The following is a 19,397-nucleotide window of genomic DNA, read 5'->3' as shown; positions in this document are numbered from 1 at the left end:
TGAGTCCTTTCAAAATGCTGTGTTAATGGCCTTTTCTTACAAATGGTTTTCTATTAGACCAAAAGACCTCAGAATTGGTTAAGCATGTAACTTCCCTAGCCCACTTCCAACAGGAATTAACACAATTAGCAGAAACCCAACCCCAAGAAATAGGACCACCTTTATTGAACGCAGAAGATTTGGTATTGGTACAGGCTCTTCCCTCTCTGTCTCCTTCCCTAAGCCCAAGCTGGGAAGGGCCTTACACTGTTCTTCTTTCAATCTCCTTGGAGGTAAAAGTTACAAAAATCTACTCCTGAGTAAATAACACTCCAGTCAAAGCCTGAAAAGCTGAGGGAGCAACCCCGGAGGGCCTAGAGGAATGTCCCAGATATTAATGCAAAGAGATGGGAGATCTTAAACTGAAAATCATAAAAGATAACTAAATGAATGATGGCTACTTGTCCTACTCAGTCCCACACTTTCCTTACCAGATACTTTCAGTCATTTCTATCTTTTCTCTTGAGATTACCCATCAGGTATGAGAACTTCTTTTTGACCCATAGTTGCAGGGAGATTTTGATTATCCATGGGATTACATTTGTCACTTCATAGACCTCTAAAGGGAAATTCTACATCTTTGTGAGTAAATTTTAAAGGGGAGTCATTTATTACACTAGAGATTTTTATTATCCCTAGGATTATTAGATTTGTAACTTAATAGACCTCCAAAGGGAAATTCTATATCTTTGTGAGTAAATTTTAAAGGGGAATTATTTATTACACTACTCTTGTGAGAGTTCCTACTCTTACTCTACTATTTACAGTAAAACTATACTGTGTCACCCACAATGTGGAATTCTAGATGGAAAATTCTAATTGCTATAATATTCTGCCTAATTATCATGTTGATAACAGGATTAATAATTACAGGAACGATTATGTCAAAGTTAGCAATGACGTTCTAGTCACCCAATCCAATGGCACTTATTCTATATTAAGAAAATGTTGCTTCTATATTAATGCATCTGGTAAAGTACAGCGACATCTGGTGGAGGCAACCAGTATTACAACCCATCTAAATGGCTAACAGGTATCAAACAAACTCTACTGTCATGGTTATAGCCTATAGTACCCCTACCAATAGTGGCAATCTTAATACTCATATTCAAACTCTATATTCTAAACTTCTTGTAAAATTAATCTCTTCTCACCTAGAAGCTATTAAACTCCAAATGGTGCCTCAGATGGAACCATGCATGGACCCACCTTTCTTCTGAGGACCCTTAGATTGATCCCAGGAGGAGCCCTAGCTCCTGTTCCCCACACGATACCCCTCTCCAGCAGGAAGTAGCCAGGAAGAGTCATGCTCAACACCCCCAACAGCAATTAGGTTTTTACTCCTGAGGGGGTAAATGATACAGAAGGTAGAAAGAAATTATTTAGGCAGATAGTGAAGGCAAAAGAGTCCTCAGCAGAATTTATTTTGGAGGCCATCAGAAATTTACATCCTATGCAAATGGCACATCTGGTCCAACCGGTCTTTCATGCCCTATGTAAATCAGACACCACCTCCTCACCAACTCATCTATAAAACCCACTGCATTTCACCACAGATCCAGCAACCCATTTTTCTGGGACCCCTCTCTGCAGCAGAGAGTTATTTTCTTTCTTTAACCTAACTTCTGCTCTCAACTTCACTCTTTGTGTGTCCATGACCTTGTTCTCCATGGCCATGAAACAATGAACTGCAAGTGTTACTCCAGACAACAAGGCTGTTTTATCAGTAGATTTGACATGAAAGAATAAAAAAATCAGTAAACTTGAAGACACAGTACAAAATTTTAAATATGAAGTTCATGGAGAAAGCAAGCTTAGTGTGAGGGGTGATTCTCTTTCTTTTGCCTAACTTCTGTTCTCAACTTCACTCTTTGTGTGTCCATTTCCTTGTTCTCCATGGCCATGAGACAATGAACTGCAAGTGTTACTCCAGACAAGGAGGCTGTTTTATCAGTAGATTTGACATGAAAGAATAAAAAAATCAGTAAACTTGAAGACACAGTACAAAATTTTAAATATGAAGTGCATGGAGAAAGAAAGCTTAGTGTGAGGGGTACATAGAAAGTCCTCACCAATAAGTGGTCTAACATTCTTAGATTTAGGAAAAAAATACAAAAAAGGAGGATGGAAAGAAAGAAAAATAAGTCGAAGTATGTTCACACATACATACATACACACACACTTCTTCATATACTGATTCATATTTAAATGCAGTTTTACATAGCAAAGAGAAAAGAAGAAAGTTATTACATATGAAACTATCAAGAAAAAGTAAGGTGATGGCTCAGATTATATTTCTATTTAGAAATTAAGTGACCATTTGTGATCTTGAATGTAATTTCAATGTGGAGATAAGAACTAAAAGATTAGAATGAGGAGTTGGAGAATATAAATTATTTATTTGCCCATTATAAATCAATTTTAAATAAATATATGTACAAAATTATACAATGAATACTCATATAATTAACCTATCTTAGTAAACATTAAAATTTAGTAGAATCTCTTAATATTAACACTGGCTTTACAAATATTATATCAGTGAGAAAAATTATAACAGTAAGCTGAGCTACCACCCCCATCCCCCCATCTTGCCTTTCTTTTAATTATTCCTGGGCTATTGGACCCAGCTAACTTTAGAAGACATTTAGGCTACAGTATAAATGATAATAGGCCTTGCCCAAAATTTGACTGCTTTTGTAAAGCTAATGGGAGGCCATCAGCCTAGGGGGAGAGAGGAACCAGAGTCCTGCTAAGGTGCAGACATAAACGATTGTCAGCCATTACTCCTGAGGTTACAAGATATGCAACTTCCCTAATCACTCCTGCAAATAGCACCACTATTGTAGATCAGCTTTTTGAGACATCTTTCTGGGTTTTTTGCATGTTTGACACCCATGGCTCCACCTGGACCACCAACCCTGCTCCTGTAGTCCCACCCAGAAGCATTCAGCCTGAAGAAGAACAGCTTCCACCCACTATGAGTTCATCTCTGCCCCATCCAATCAGCAGCAAGCACCTGTTACCTGGCTGCGCCTACACCTTCCTCCAATCTGCCTTTGAAACACTTCTAACCTACAAGCTTTAGATAAGATAATTTGAATATGAATTCCATCTCCCAGGTAGCATGGCCAGCCTCGTTTCTGTTGAACTCTTTCTTTACAACAATGCCATGGTCTTTCTTTCTGCAGTGGATGAGAAGAATCCCTTGAGCGGCTATAATATACTTTCTTATTTTAACTCTCCTGCTCCTTGCACATTAGGTGTAATTCCTATCCTAACTTCTTAACCACACTTGGGCTTTGGTTTATCATTTTCTTGCCCCCAACTTATACGTAATTTTAAAAACAGTCTTTTCTGCATGGTTTTAAACTTTTCACAAAAGTAAACTTGCTGTATACATTTGTGTGTGTTTGTGTTAGTGTGTATGTGTTTGTTTATTTTGAGACAGAGTCTCTATCCCCCAAGCTGGAGTGCAGTGCCTGATCTCAGTTCACTGCCACCTCTGCTTCCCAGTTTCAAGCGATTCTCCTGCCTCAGCCTCCCAAGTAGCTGAAATTACAGGCACGCACCACCACGCCTGGCTAATTTTTGTATTTTTCAGTAGAGACAGGGTTTCACCATGTTAGCCAGGCTGGTCTCGAACTCCTAACTTTAGGTGATCCACCTGTCTCGGCCTCCCAAAGTGCTGGGGTTATGGGTGTGAGCCACCGCACCCAGCCTTGTGTAATTTTTGTAATTTTTTTCCATTCAGATATATGTGTATAAAATGCACCAATGCTGATGTCTGTAGCTCTAGTCTATTAATGGTCATTGATTCTGCATAAAAATATACCCCATATATAATCAATTTGGGGTTGATTTTTTCTAATTCTTTTTAATACCAGAAAATATATTTTTCTGTAGATGTCAGCTTGTACACTTTTATGAGATTTTCTCTAGCCTATATATAATTGTTTGGTACTAGGTTATACAAATCTTCAAATTTGTTAGTTTCTTCCCAGTTATAGACTAGATTGTTTTAACCAATTTATACTTTCTCTGGAAGGGTATAGCAATTATGTTGCTGCACGCCTTTGACAATTATTATTTTTACAACTTAAAATGCTTATTAGATGGGTATGGCTAAAAGAAAAACTTTAGCCAAATTAAGTTTAACAGAGTTTGAGCAAAGAATGAGTTGCAAATCAGACTGCCTCCTGAGTCACAGTTGGCTCAGAGACTCCAGCACAGCCACATGCTGGAGGAAGATTTATGGAAAGAAAAAGGAAAGTGACCTACAAAAAATGGAAGTGAGGTACAGAAACAGCTGGACTGGTTACAGCTTGGTGCTTCCTTTATTTGAACATGATTTGTACAGTTGGCCAAAATTTTGGCCAAAACTCAGTGATTGGCACAAGAACAGACTACAATCTGTTTACAACTCCATTTAGGTTATAGTTCACAGTGTACAGAGAAACTATAGGTGAAACTTAAAATACGTAAGGAGGCAGCTTTAGGCTAAACTTTATTTGACAGTATGAAAGAGTATCTTTTTATGTTTTCTAATTGAAAACTTTCTATTTAATAGTGAAGCTGATCATCTTTTCAAATGTTAATTCAGCTATCTTCTTTTTGTAGATTGCCTATTTTCTTTTGCACATATTTCTTATAAGGTTTTTGTCTTTGCTTTTTAATTTTTCTTTATAAGTGATATATATTATAATTTATAATAATAAAAGTTGATTAAATACATTGTAAATACTGTTTTTGGAGTATGGTTATATTTTAACTTTTCTCATTGCCATTAAAGAAATTTTATTTCAAATATCAATTTATAAATACTTTTTATTTGAGCATTTTAAATTTGAGCATCTTGTGTTAAGAAATTATTTTCTTTCCAGAATTGGTGGATATATTATTGTATATTTTATTCTAAGAGTTCCGAGTTTCTTTTCCGTAGCTAATAATTAATTTACCTGTAATTAAATTGTCTATATGGTATAGAGGTCAAGGGAAAATGCCTCCTTATCCCTCTGAAGGTTTGATGAAAAATGAACTGACAAAAGGCAGATAATAAATAGCGTACAAATTCATCAATGTGCACATGAACAAGAACTGCAGACTGATTACTCCAACCTCCCCAACAGGGTGTAGAAGCTTGAGGTTACAGAAACATGGGGGCTTGGGTTGTGGCAAAATAGGTTATGGGAGAGAAAGAAATGGAGGAATGGCTAGCAAAAGTAGCTGCGTTATGTAGGTAAAATTTCACAGGTAGCAGCCTTCAAAGAGAATAAATGGCAAAATGTTTCAATCAGACCATTAATGTTTTCAGATACCTAGTTAATCTTTCTTAGATCTGAAAAGGGAAGGCCTCAGAGAAAGCCTGGCTTCATCTATGCAGATTATCTACATTCAAATCTCCCCCACAAAAGACAGCTTTGCAAGGCTACTTCTGTTTGTTTGCTCTCTGAATAGCCACCTAAAAATATGTCTAAGAAATACATTTTGGGGTGAAATATTTTGATTTCTTTCAATGGTGTTAGGTGAGAGTCCAATTCATTTTATTATTTTCCCAGCAGCACTTATTAAACAGTTCATCCATCCCATGATGGTCTCTTATGGCAGACACATAAACATAGGAGTCTATTTCCCAAGACCCTTATTCTCTTACTTCATTCTATTTATTTTTAGCTGAAAATTACTTTTCTTTTGGGGGCCACTCTAAGTTAATGTCTAAGTAGAGGTATCTGTGACTACACAAAGAAGATAAATGCAAATCACAAATATACTTGAGGGAAGGTAAGAGCTTCTTAATTCTCAAAAGATACTTTTTGAACCCATAGCTCATTTCAGGACAGTCAATGACCATTGTCTCCTTTGCCAATATGATGATTTTTCCACCTCATCCATGTGGTGAGAATTTCACTGGATGGGTTTCAGCTGTAGGTGAGGGTCCTAATTCTCCTTATTGCAGGGACACAACCCTGTCCTCTGCTGCTTAAACAACTGCTACAGTGTCACCGTAGGCTACAAAGCAGCTTCCAATCAGCACTGCCTTACCTCCCTGGTTTTCAGCTCCCTTTTTCATCTGTGATCACTGGCATTTCTCTTACTTTCTTGCGCAGTAAGGAGTGGCTTAAACAAAGCAACACAAAATGAAGCCAAACAGAACCAAGTAACCATAACCAACTGAACAAAAACCAAAAGCAGACATTTGCTATACATTCAGTATTCATGGGTGCTATATTATATATTGGGAATTTTTTTTTACAGGCTATCTAGTATATTATTATACTAGAATTGAAAGTCCAGACAAGTATTTGTAGGAGTTCTGTTAGAATGGATAGTAGAAAAGGGAGCAGTCTGCACAGCATCTTTCCCCACACAATGTGTTATTGTTCTTTATAACGGAATATAAAGCCTTTCAGATAAGGATGTGCTCTTCATTTCTCTTCAGTTCCACACTCATTTTTTTTCTACACTCTGTGTGCCTCTTTGTTATCGTTCTGGTGGCTAAAGGCATTAAAGTCTGGAATACTTGATTTAAGCATTTAATTCTCTCTTTTATATATTTATCCCACTCTTCAGTTTGAAGAGCTTTCTACTTGCTGCTGGTAATAGAAGAAAAATTAGACTAGGATAGGCTTCTGTCTCTTTGACATCTATTAAAATAACAGTGCTTGCCTCAAGCAGTTGACCTTCTTTCTTGTTCATCCTCCCACTGAAAACATTGCCTAAAGAACCAGTTTTCTGATGTTTATTACTCTCATAAGCCACAGCTCATTCTGAGCTCATGTTCTGCCACTTGTCTTCTACAGCTTTGTCAGTCTCTTTTACTCTTCCATGGATATATGCATGTCTCTGAACCACTTATAATTAAAAAGGAAAATAAAGAAGGGGGAGGGAGGGAGAGAGAGAGAAAGGGAGAAAGGGGAAAATAGGAGAAAAGGAGAAAGAGTCCAGAATCTTGAAAGAAAAAAAGACATTGGACTTCCCTACTATGCATTTTACATTATTTTCATTTGATTTTTTTAAGTTATTCATGGTTCTCAATAAAAATTCCATTTTTTACATGGTAATTAATTTTGAATCATTTTCCTTTCTAAAGTGTCAAGTCATTAAATCATAGCTATATTTTATATACAAAAATCTGCTTTCCAAAACTTTATGAAAACTGTCAATTGTTGAGCAATCTCCTATTTTGTTACCATAAGCTCTCAAAGGATACAGTCCCATCTAGATCATGAATACATTACTCCTGTTGATATTTTATTTCCCTGTTGATATTTTATTTCCCCCTTAAAGTTTCAAGTGATTAAATATTCTAAAATGTTTATATAACTTTATAAAGTAATACTATCAAAACTACTCACATCGATGAAAGTTCCCAATTTTGGTGGGGGGTGAGGGGGCTCAGAGAACAATAACCAAATATAGTGCTCTGGCAGGCTGAGTACTTTTGAATTAAAGGAAATTGGAAGGACTTAGAAGCTGCCTCAGAACGAAGGACTTTCCAACCTTTTTTTTGTTTCTCTCCTGCCAAGTACAGGGAGGCATTCTCCCTGGAAGTTCCCTTGTCTGACTGGGAAAAACTTCTTCCAAAAGAAATGCAATTGTCTTGAAACCTCTTTAGGAATATTATCAAATAACCAGAAAAGATTAATCACCAGAGACGAGAAAAGACAAAAAGTCATCACCATGTGCAGACAAACTTTTCACCTATTCTTCTAAGGGTAGCTCTGAGAGATTACCTGGGAGACGGTATCTGCATAATAAGAAAAACCTTTGTTCACAGTGAAGCTCCTCTTCTAACCTTCTTGAGGTTAATTGCCATCTCTCTTAATGAGCTCAGAGAAACATTGTCCCAGGTCATTGTTTACTCTTGAGGTCCCATTCAGTATTAAAAGATAATTATTTACAAACTGTTGTCTGTTCTTTGGGCCCAGATTAAGTCTTCTAAAAATCATTTACCACACCCTCAAAATTGCTTACATTCCTCCATCTCCCTCTCCCTTATGAAGAGGGCACTATTTAAGCTTTAATCATTCAGCTCTTCTTTAAGAGTCATATTTTGTATGGCTCCTGTATACATTTGAACATTAGTAAAACTGTATATTGTTTTCTCCTGTTTTCAATTTATTTTAGCAGACCAGATTTACCCATGCCCTACCTAATATTTTCCCTGTGACAATAAAGCTTTTAGAAAATAATAGATGTTTGATACATATTTGTCAATATTGAATTGAAACTAACTTGAATTGGGGAATTTATCGGAGTTATTTTTGATCTACTAAGATCAACATCTTACAACCTTTCTTGCTACATCACCAATAGCGTAGTAAATAGGTGTTCAGGATTTACGTTCCTGTTAACAGTAGGTAGCTAATCAGCCGGGAGCAGGACAGGAAAGGGCTCCCCCTACCCACCAGGAATGTCAGGCAACCATCAGGTGATGGTCCTGCACTTGTCACGTTGCTTCTTTAAAATGATAATTGGTCACAGCTGGTGCCTGGGAGAGGCAATTTCCCAATAGATAGAGACACCTGAAATTGGTGATCGGTAGCTTCCAATAAGATCTCAGGAATTGGGTGAGTGGGTTTGGGCGTGCACGTTAAGAGGAAAAATGGCACAGTATGACCTTCTGGGGGCACTGCACTGGAAAAGAAAAGAAAGTCTCAGGTGAGTATGCATACAACTCCAGTAAACACACTGTGCATGCTTACCTCCCCAGTGCTAGCAGGCCACCATGCATGCGGGGAGGTCACTTTAAGGGAAGAATCAGGGGGAAAAGGATGCAAGACCCCAGAAGTATGCCAATATATAAAACTTTAAAAGTAAAAAGATCAAACCCCACACTTGACCTCCAAGAAGCCCATTTGGGTCTCTTCCAAGTGTACTTTTCTTTCTTTCCTGCTGTAAAGCTTTTTAGTAAACTTCCACTCCTGCTCTGAAACTTGCCTCGGTCTCTTTTTTCTGCCTTAAGCCTCTTAGTTGAATTCTCTCAAGAGACAAGAATTAAGGTTGTTGCAGACCCATACTGATTTGTCGCTGGTGACTTGGATACTCTCTACCACTTACTGTCACGGGCGTCCATGTGAAGAGACCACCAAACAAGTTTGTGTGAGTAATAAAGCTTTTTAATCACCTGGGTGCAGGAATGCTGAGTCCAAAAAAAGATCAGTGAAGGCAGATAGGGGTGGAGCCGTTTTATAGGACTTGGGTAGGTAGTGGAAATTCATAGTCATAGTGGAAATTCATAGTCAAAGGGGGATGTTCTCTGGCGGGCAGGGGCAGGGGTAGGGGTCTCAAGGTGCTCAGTTGGGGAGCTTCTGAGCCAGAAGAAATTTCACAAGGTAATGTCAACAATTAAGGCAGGAACCAGCCATTTTCACTTCTTTTGTGATTCTTCACTTGCTTCAGGCCATCTGGATGTATATGTGCAGGCTTGGGCTCAGAGGCCTGACACTTACATTCAGAACGATGATTCTGAGGACTTGCAGAACCTCAACCCTGCAAGTTTGATACTGAGCTTGATCAGTAATTTCATTACAGAGAAGCCACTAATTGGCTACCATGGCTTTAGGCATTTTAGGAAAATTTTCTATAGTAAAACTTAATTTGTGTGTGTGTAGTCACCCCTTGGCTGATCAGAAAATTCATTTTTCTGGCTACTTGGATTTTCCAGATATTTTGATCAAGCATCTTCTCATCATCATTTTTATATATGATAATTACATACATGCAAGCTTCATGTTGTACTGATACACAATCTGTTTTTAAGGCAAGAAAGTTCAAAGGGAATTGAATCAACTATAGAGCTGTCTTTATAAACTAAATTACCTATGTAAATTAACCTTTTCTACTTATCTCTTAGTAAAAGACATTTTAAAAATATCACTTCATATGCAAATCCCTTTATAGGCAGAGAATTTTAGTGTTGGCTTTTCTTTTGAAATTTGAGGTTCGACAGGCTAGCTCTCACCAGCTTCAGATTTTATTTTCCTACCTATTGAGCCCTTACGTTTTAAGTTTGATGCTCAAAATAAGTCACTAGGTAACTGGTATCAACTTGTTTGTGATTTTTAATGCCGAAGAGTGAGGCTTTTCACAGTTGATTAGCTGAGTTAAACAAGCCATGCTCTTTCATTCAATAGTTTAGAAAACAGGCCTAAAACAAAATAAATGTTCAAAATTACATACTATTGATATAGGAGTTAAGCAGGAATTACTTAGGCAGATAGCAAGAGCATGGGAGTCCTTGGTAAGGCTTTTCTTTTTAATGAAACGCAGTCCCAAATCATTTTCTAACAAAGAGCAGCCTGCAAGCTGGAAGCTTGCACAGGTGAATGCTGGCAGGAACTAAGGATTAGACATCTTCAAAATGGCGGCTCAATCTTCCCATCTCTGCCAGCCACAAGTACAGCAAGAGGAAGACAGGATGGTATCAATGAACGGGAAAGCCTATTTGCATAAGAAGATTAGGGTGGGGCAACCAGCCTTCCCCATCCACTATGTAAAGGTCATACCTGATAGAACCAATCTGTGAGCCCTAGGTAAATCAGACACCATGTCCTTAAACTGAACTGTAAAACTGCGCATTCGCTGTGCCCGCTCTCTCTTTCAGTTGGGAGAGCTCTTACTCTATAGAGGGAGCTGTTTCTCTTTCTACCTATTAAACCTTCGCTCCTAAAATCCTCATCTGTTTCCATGTCCTAAATTTTCCTGGCACGTGACGACGAACCCCAGGTTCATACCCCAGACAACGTAGCCACTTCACTATTAAGAATATTCTAGGCCGGGCGCGGTGGCTTACGCCTGTAATCCCAGCACTTTGGGAGGCCGAGGCGGGCGGATCACGAGGTCAGGAGATCAATACCATCCTGTATAACATGGTGAAACCCCATCTCTACTAAAAATACAAAAAAAATTAGCCAGGCGTGGTGGCGGGTGCCTGTAATCCCAGCTACTCCGGGGGCTGAGGCAGGAGAATGGCGTTAGCCCGGGAGGCGGAGCTTGCAGTGGGTCGAGCTCGCGCCACTGCACTCAAGCCAACAACAACGACAAAAAAGAATATTCTAATTATTTGGCCTGCCTGATAGGGCATTCTTTTTATTGTTTTATTTTATTTTATTTATTTATTTATTTTGAGACGGAGTCTTGCTCTCGTAGCCCAGGCTGGAGTGCAGTGGTGCAATCTTGGCTACCTGCACCTCTGCCTCCCGTGTTCAAGCGATTCTCTTGCCTCAGCCTCCAGAGTAGCTGGGATTCCAGGCGCCCACCACCTTGTGGCTAATTTTTTTGTATTTTTAGTAGAGACGATTTTTAGTAGAGACGAGGTTTCTCCATGTTGGGCAGGCTGGTCTAGAACTCCTGACCTCATGATCCACGCACCTCAGCCTTCCAAAGTGCTGGGATTACAGGTGTGAATCACCACGCCCAGCTAGGACATTCTTACGTGAAGCAATACCTCTGAATAACTCTTACAAAGCAATGTATTTCTTAATTTGGTAGATTATAACATATTAATATTTTACTAAGAAGTTAACAATATCATTCAATAAAGAATGAGGTTAAACTAAACTGATACCTCTTCTCCATTTTCTAATAAATTTTTGAATGGCAGGTTCAGCTTGGAGATGAATAGTTATCCACAGTAGTGGACAAATTGCCACGGAATAGATACCCTAGGGACTAGCCTCTTCTTATATATAACATATATAGATATATAACATATATAGCTATATATAGATATATATCTAAGATGATCATTTTGAGGCAAGGAAAAGCACAACAAAAAACAATAGTGTGCCTCTTGCAGCAGCTAGCGGTCATCTTACTTATCAGAAGGAGTCAGACTTCAGGGTGAGGCTGGAGACACAGCCAGCAGGCAGCCCACTTTAAATAATTCTTGCCTGCAGCAGAGCTTTACAGCAATAGAGCAATTAGGAATCGTTTGCTTATTAAGATTTCCCACCACGTTGCACTGTCATTTTCAGGTCCGTTTTCAGGGAACTTTGTTTACTTAGAGCAAGGATGGAAAGTTATTTCAGATCTGGAAAATGGTTCTCTGGTAGAAATATTTATAGACTATATTTAAACAAGAATTTGATATTGATGTAGATAGTCTTTAAAGTTATAAGGCACCCCTAGGTTTTATGACTTGATGAGTTTGGGTACCATTTGTCAGTTTTCTGATTGATTATGTTTTTTGGTAGAGATAGGATTTCGCCTTGTTGGCCAGGCTAGTTTCAAACTCCTGAGCTCAAGCAGTCACCCAGCCTTGGCCTCCCAAAAGTGCTGATTACAGGCATAAGCTGTGCTTGGCTTCAGATCATTACTTTTCTCGTTGTTGTTGCTGTTGGTGTTGTTGATGTTGTTGTTGTTGTTGTTTTTGAGACAGAGTTTTGCTCTTGTCGCCCTTATCTGTCCTTCCTGTCTCTAACTAATTTGCTGCTGACCCATCTCTGGCCATAGTATAAAAACCCTATTTCCAACAATATACTAGACATTACACCAGAATGTCACAAAAGCATCCAACTTAGGTTAAAATTGAATGTACACCAATCCCACTTCCCGTGAATACTGGATACTCATGTTTTTATACTCATGTATATTATCTCTCGTTAATATTATTAAATGAGTTTCAAAAAAAGAGTTTCTAACAAATTATTCTTGAGCTGTGACTCATTCTTGGTGGAGTAATATTTTAATAAACCATATCAAGTGAATGTGGGAACCCAATAGGCAAAATGTGGTATACAAGGCACAGAAAGAAAGGCTTCATCCTGAACATCTTGTGATTTTCATAGATGAGTTCGGAAACAAACTGGAAGCAGAACTATATTACTCCACATCACAATTATCGAGTGACTAAAGTATCTAGACAGAATGTAGAAAAGAGCCTCCAGCAAGATTGGACATTCTGTGGGGTTAGGAATCATGGACAAGATAGAATGTATTATATTTTATCCAAATATTTGCTTTTAAGGAAGTTTTCTTTTTTAAAATATTTCTATTAGGAGTGTGTATTCCAATATCTCTTCTTACTCTTCATTAAATCTCACATTGCTCAGTAATGCTTATGCAGAAATGTATTATTTAGGGAAAATTCAAAGAAATGCTGAATTCTCTGGCTAATAATTATCAACTATTAGGCATCCATTTTGTGCCAGTCACTTTAGTTTAGGAGGCTAACATACACTATTTTCTGTTATTTTTAGAAAACTTTATGAAATCACTATTAGGAGATAGTGAGACATCTCATAAAGAACTACCCAAAAAAGAGACAGAGAAAGGGTGAAAGGGAGCATAGGGAACATAAGACTTCTCTATTATATAACATTAAAATTCATCCAGTCTAAAAGGTTAAAAGCTTGAGAATCCATTTCTTTCTTTCTACCTCTTCATCTTTCCTATCCAGCAAGTTACCAGAGACCATTGATACACCGCCATAGTGCTATCTCACAGCCACTGCCATAGTGTAGAATTTCATCGTCTCCTCCCCTGGGCTATTGTGCAGTCCTATGGTAGCCTATTTGGCATTGGGCATCAAGGGAGTTACTACCATCAAGTCTGGTGAACAGTGACACACAGGGAGGCAATGCCACACCAAGGATACATTTCCATCTTGAAAACAAAGTAGAAACAGATTTACGCTTCTAAGTTTAAATTATATCAGTTTAAACTCTCTCTCTACTGTACTGTTGCCACAGAATATATAATGCTGTTGTGGTGAAGAGAACATGAGGAACAAAAAGAACCCAGACATGCAATACTAAAGAATGTACAGGGGAAAAATAGTATAGGAATGTTATTAAGCATTTAAATAGGCCAACAGCAGTTTGTTGATTATATGTAGAACTAAAACCATTTTTAGAAATTAATTATTAGCTGGGCGCAGTGGCTCAGGTCTGTCATTCCAGCACTTTAGGAGGCCAAAGGCAGGCAGATCACTTGAGGTTAGGAGTTCGAGACCAGCCTGGCCAACATGGTGAATCCCCATCTCTATTAAAAATACAAAAATTAGCTGGGAGTGGTGGTGGCGCCTGTAATCCCAGCTACTCGGGAGGCTGAGCCAGGAGGATCACTTGAATTCAGGAGGCAGAGGTTGCAGTGGGCAGAAAATGCACCACTGTACTCCAGCCTGGGCAACAGAGTGAGACTCTCTCTCAAAAAATAAATTATTATTATTTATTTAAAATATTGTCCTTAAGCTTAATACTTACAATAAATATAAACTATTAGGCATCTATTTTGTACCAGTCACTTTAGTTTAGGAGGATAACATACACTATTTTCTGTGATTTTTACAAAACTTTATGAAATCATTACTATTATTTTTAGATTGTGGAGGAAAAACTAGAGTAAAGAGGTTAAATGACTGGTATATTCTAAAGCTGGAGTCTGAATGCAGGCCTCTCAGACTCTAAGGTTTACACTATAACACCTCTCATAAAGTCACACAAAGGCAAAAGCCTTCTAATCCACATAACTTAAACAATTTTGTCTTATCAAGATTTATGTTTGAATGAATGCATTTCATTTATTTCTACTCTTATCCCTTCGAAACATCTCCCAATCTAGTGGGCCTTCTATAGTGTTACCTGATTTATCTTGTTAGTAACAAATGTCATTACTTCATTTCATATTTAAAAACTTCCTATTGATTGACTATAGCATAAAATCTATACTTCGTAGTCTGGCATTCATGTGCTTTGATAATGTGGCTCCAACATTTCTTCAAATTATTCTCTTTATACATTACCATGTCATAGTTGTTTAGCCACAATTTCTCATACTTTCTCATCAGAGTATGTTTTATCACAGTTGTGACTTTATGCATACTGCAGAGTTTTAATCCTTCAAGTCTTACTTCAATATCAAGATACTTTTCTTTTTAAAACAGGGTCATAGAGTCAGTTTTCCTTTGCTACAGACCTAAGTATCAGGTTCTTAGGTTACAGAGAACTCACTAATTGCCTCCAGGTGTGTTTCTCACCTCTTAGGTAAAATCTTTCATCTTTATTAATATGAAGTCTCTCTGATTTTGAACAGGATTTGGACCAGATTTGCCTATTCATAAATTATTTAGGAATCAGCGTTGTGCTAAGCATTTGGTGGACAACGCTGGACTCGACAAAGATAGGCAAAGACCTGGAGGTAGACTGGATGGTCTTAACAATGATACAAGAATATACACCATGGGAAGATCATGGAGGGCTTTCTAAGACACACTAAGTAAATTAAGCTTCATAATTAAAAAATGGTAAGTCATTAGAATGTCTTGAGGAAGAGTGTGAGGGGTCAGATTTATTATACTCTGACTGCATTATCAAGATAAGCCTGGAGAGTAATAAGCCTGGACTCTGAGGGACAAATTAAAGAATGCTGCAGACATCCTAGGAGGAAAGGCAGTGCTTTGGACTATAATGACAATAAGGATGATAAGAAGCATTTAGAAGAGTTGGTAATAGGTTGCTTGTGTAAGTGGGTGCTTGGTGGTTGGATAGTAGAAATCATTTTCACACATTCTGTAAATAACTCAGATTTATATTCTGATTTCCCTGAATCAGCATTTCAATAAAAGCAATTGTGACCATTTTCTAAAGCAGTGTATGAATGTTTCTTAGAGAGTCTCAGCATCTTTTACTTTATAAGCATTTATTTTTGCCGGTGAGGTGTCAGGCAGAAATCTCCAAGGTGCTTTATTTTTCAGATGAGTTGTGAAAAGATAAAAGTCTTTGTTTCTTCACTGCACAATTTTTCACTGAATTCATGATCAAGGTGGGTAATGTTTTGCAAAGAAGTTTAATATAGCTTTGAAGTTTCAGCATTCAGCAGCTGTGGAAATATGGGGTTCACTTTAATGCTGCCTTCCCATTTATTTCTAAGGTCACATGTAATCTATGGAAAGCCTCTACTGTCACTTCAGAAATTGCTCAATCTTTAGTTCTATCTTCCATTTGTAAATATTTCTCACATCTGGCCTTCAATCTATTGGCCTCATACCCACATTATGCCTTAAAGTTTAGTCCTCCTGGAAGGAGACAATTCCTTGCTTATGATTTAAAAACTCAAAAAGTTATTTTTGCAGCCGCCTTCTCAGATTTTTATTATAAACTGGAGATAGAAAGCCTTTATGATGAAAGTACATTTCTGGAATATGTGACTTTAGTCTGGACCTCATTAATACTAGCTTATATTGGATTTTCCCTAAGTTTACAGATTAGAACTACTAAGGAAGATTCGTGATGATTCTGCATTAACATGTTAATAAACAGTTGAGGAGCCTAATCTTGCTACAATTCAAGATTAATTTTGAGTGAGAGAGGTAAAGTAAAACTCGAAAACATCCTGAGAGAGTCATGCTTAAAAAATAGAATGACAAGAATTGTAGAACCTATGTCCTGCAGATATTTCCTTTTTCTTTTCTCTTTTTTGCATTTGAGAGATAGTGCAATGGGAAAAAAGTTTAAGAATTTAGATTTTAGGAGGGCAGGCAGACAGTCTATATTTGAGTATGCACATTACTTTAAAAAACTAAATGAAGATCCATATGGAGGCAACTGCTAATAGCATGTACTTGTGTGCACACACAAACACACACAACAAGGCGAATGGCTTAAAGAGCTATGTGACCTAGGGATTTTTAATATTTAAAACCGTGTAGAATGTGAAATACGTCACAATAAAAAGTGAAACTGAATTCCTACAGATTAAAAAAAGGCAGATTAAAAAAAGGCAGAAAGATTCTACTTTAAGTAAAATAAAGATATCATTCCCTTTAAAATATCGTTTGACATTTGGAAACTTCTAAAACTCCCAAGAGTACATGGAAAATTGAAAGCAGTTTACAACAGTGAAAACTGAAGGATTTGCTCAGTCATCACCTCATGGCATGCTCAAACTTGGTTTCATGAACAGAGTCAAAACATTGTTTGCTGTCACTCCACCTATGGACTGTCCTCTCACTAAAAGCCCAGAATTTCTTAGAATCTGAAAGTGGGTGGTGATTTTGGACTTGATATACTAAAACCTCCCTCATCTTTTCAGTCTATTTAGAGAAGAAAAAAAAAAAAAACTCTAAGAAAAACAGTTTGCTAGAAAAATAAGCAGATCAGTGGTAAAGAGTTACATCTAGAAAGAAGGGAACTCACTGTTAAAAATGTTCAGATAGAAACTGACAAAATGAACTCAAATACCAGACCATATTGTAATGCTGCAGAAACCTCATCCTTTCGAAGTATCATGAACTAATTAAGAAAGGGAAGGTGTCATTTTAGCTTTTAAGCAAAACTGCAATAAACAGAGTATAAGATAATTTGAAGCACTTGAATATTTACAAAAAATGAACAAAAGGACTACAAGGGAAACAATGATAAGTCAAAATGTAGAAATATTAAAGATTAAATTCTGAGTGCTCAATTCACCAAATCTAGAATATAATAAACAGTGGAACAAAGATACTTCAAACTATAAAAGCATGTCCGTTTTTTTTTTTTCAGCTTTGTAAGCACTTATTTGCTTTCTGGCACTAAAAGCTTGCTCGAGGCTCATCTGGAGCATTACCTGACCCATCCCTAAAATCAACCATTTCTACAAGGAGCCCTTGTTCTTTTCATTGGATAATGGTATAAGGAGCCAAACACCAGGTGATAAACGTGCTCATGGCTACATCACTTTTCCAGTGTTAATTAATTCAACTCCTTATCTTCACCCCATGCAGTGAGGTTATGTTGTGTTTTTTATTCAGTTAGATTCATTTATCATAGTCTTCATTCTATTTTGGGATCCTAGGCACTTGGTGGGGTTTTTTTTTAATACATTGAAGTTTATCCTTAGGGATGTACAATTTTACAGGTTTTGATAAATGCATAAAGCCATGTATCCAGCACTCCAGTATCATACAGAATTGTTCCATTACCACAAAGATTCTCTTGTGTATCCTTCTATAGTCAGCCATCCTTTCTCTACAACTAACAAGCATTGCTCTATTTTCCATTCCTTCATTTTGCCTGTTTAGAATGTTACATGACTGGAATAATACAATATTTAATTTTTGAGTCTGGCTTTTTTCATTGAACAAAACACAATTTCATCCATGAATTCCAACACTGGGTCAGAAAATCTCCAAATAAGTCCAGAATATTTTGTTTTTACAAATAAAGGATGCCTTCAAAAATGCCTACAATAGCTTTAAAAAAGTATTAAGAAATTGCCCTGATGGAAAGATCAAGTAGTGACCACTTAAATGTTAAATATAATAAATATGTATAGCTAACTAGAACCAGTAAAGTTTGTAAGGAACCATTAATTCATAATGATACTCAAAATGAACAAATAATATAAAATATACCAGAGAAAAACCACTGACTCAAATTATTCATGCTTACTCCTTGCTAAAAAAATGAATTATTGAATTTTTAAATGAAATGCCTGTTTGTTTAATTCATACACCTCATACTCCCTAATAAATTATTCAAATACTTACCATAATAATATGAATTAAAACTTGTTTCTGCTATTTTGCCAGAGATATGTAGAGCTACGCAGCTTATGTTCCAATTAAAATGAATCATTGACAAGGAAATTAACTACAGAATTGAATCTAAATAGCCTGTGCCTTTGAGAGACTGGCTGGTTATAGAAAGTAGTACTGTTTGATTCACCTAGTCTTAAAACACACACTTGAAATATTTCATAGTTCATTGTACCTTGTGAGCACAGTCAAATAATCATATTCTCTAGAATGATTGGGAAGGGAATTAGTTCAGGAAGGAAAAAGAACAGAAAACACATTTGAGCAAACAGTAGAAAGGCTGTGGCACTGAGGACAGTCCTTACCCTATTTTTCATGTCAGCACCTGCGTGTCTCTGTAATGAACTCTGGAGTTCGTAGGGTGTCTTTATCTCTACAGAGGTTTGTTCTATGTGGTTTCTTCCCTAGAAAATCGTCTCCATAAATTTCCATACCCTTTACCATTAAAGTAACTTTAATTCATCTTCAACTTTTGCTTATTCTATTCTCTCCTTAAAAATCTTTGCATTTATCCCACCAGATATAAATTTTGATTACCATACAATTATTGTTTTTAAAAACTAAAGATGATGAAAATAAAAATAAACCAAAGCAAAGGAATGAAGTCCCCAAGAGATATCAAGGACTTATGTAAGAAACAAAAGGTTAACTGGTAATCTACTGCAGTAGCTGATATTTTAAATTCACAAAATTGATCAACCATTAGGTAGCCTAATAAATCATAAAAAAGGAAAAAAAACAGATATCTAATAGTAAATTAACTGAATATACAGAAGACATAAATATAAAATTTTTGTTTGTCATTAAACCATTAGTTATGCCTCATTAACGGATGGAA

The sequence above is a fragment of the Pongo abelii genome, chromosome 12, assembly GCF_028885655.2.
Source record: "Pongo abelii isolate AG06213 chromosome 12, NHGRI_mPonAbe1-v2.0_pri, whole genome shotgun sequence".
NCBI lineage: Eukaryota > Metazoa > Chordata > Mammalia > Primates > Hominidae > Pongo > Pongo abelii.
The sequence above is the reverse complement of the archived record's forward strand: the minus strand, read 5'-3'. Positions refer to the sequence as shown.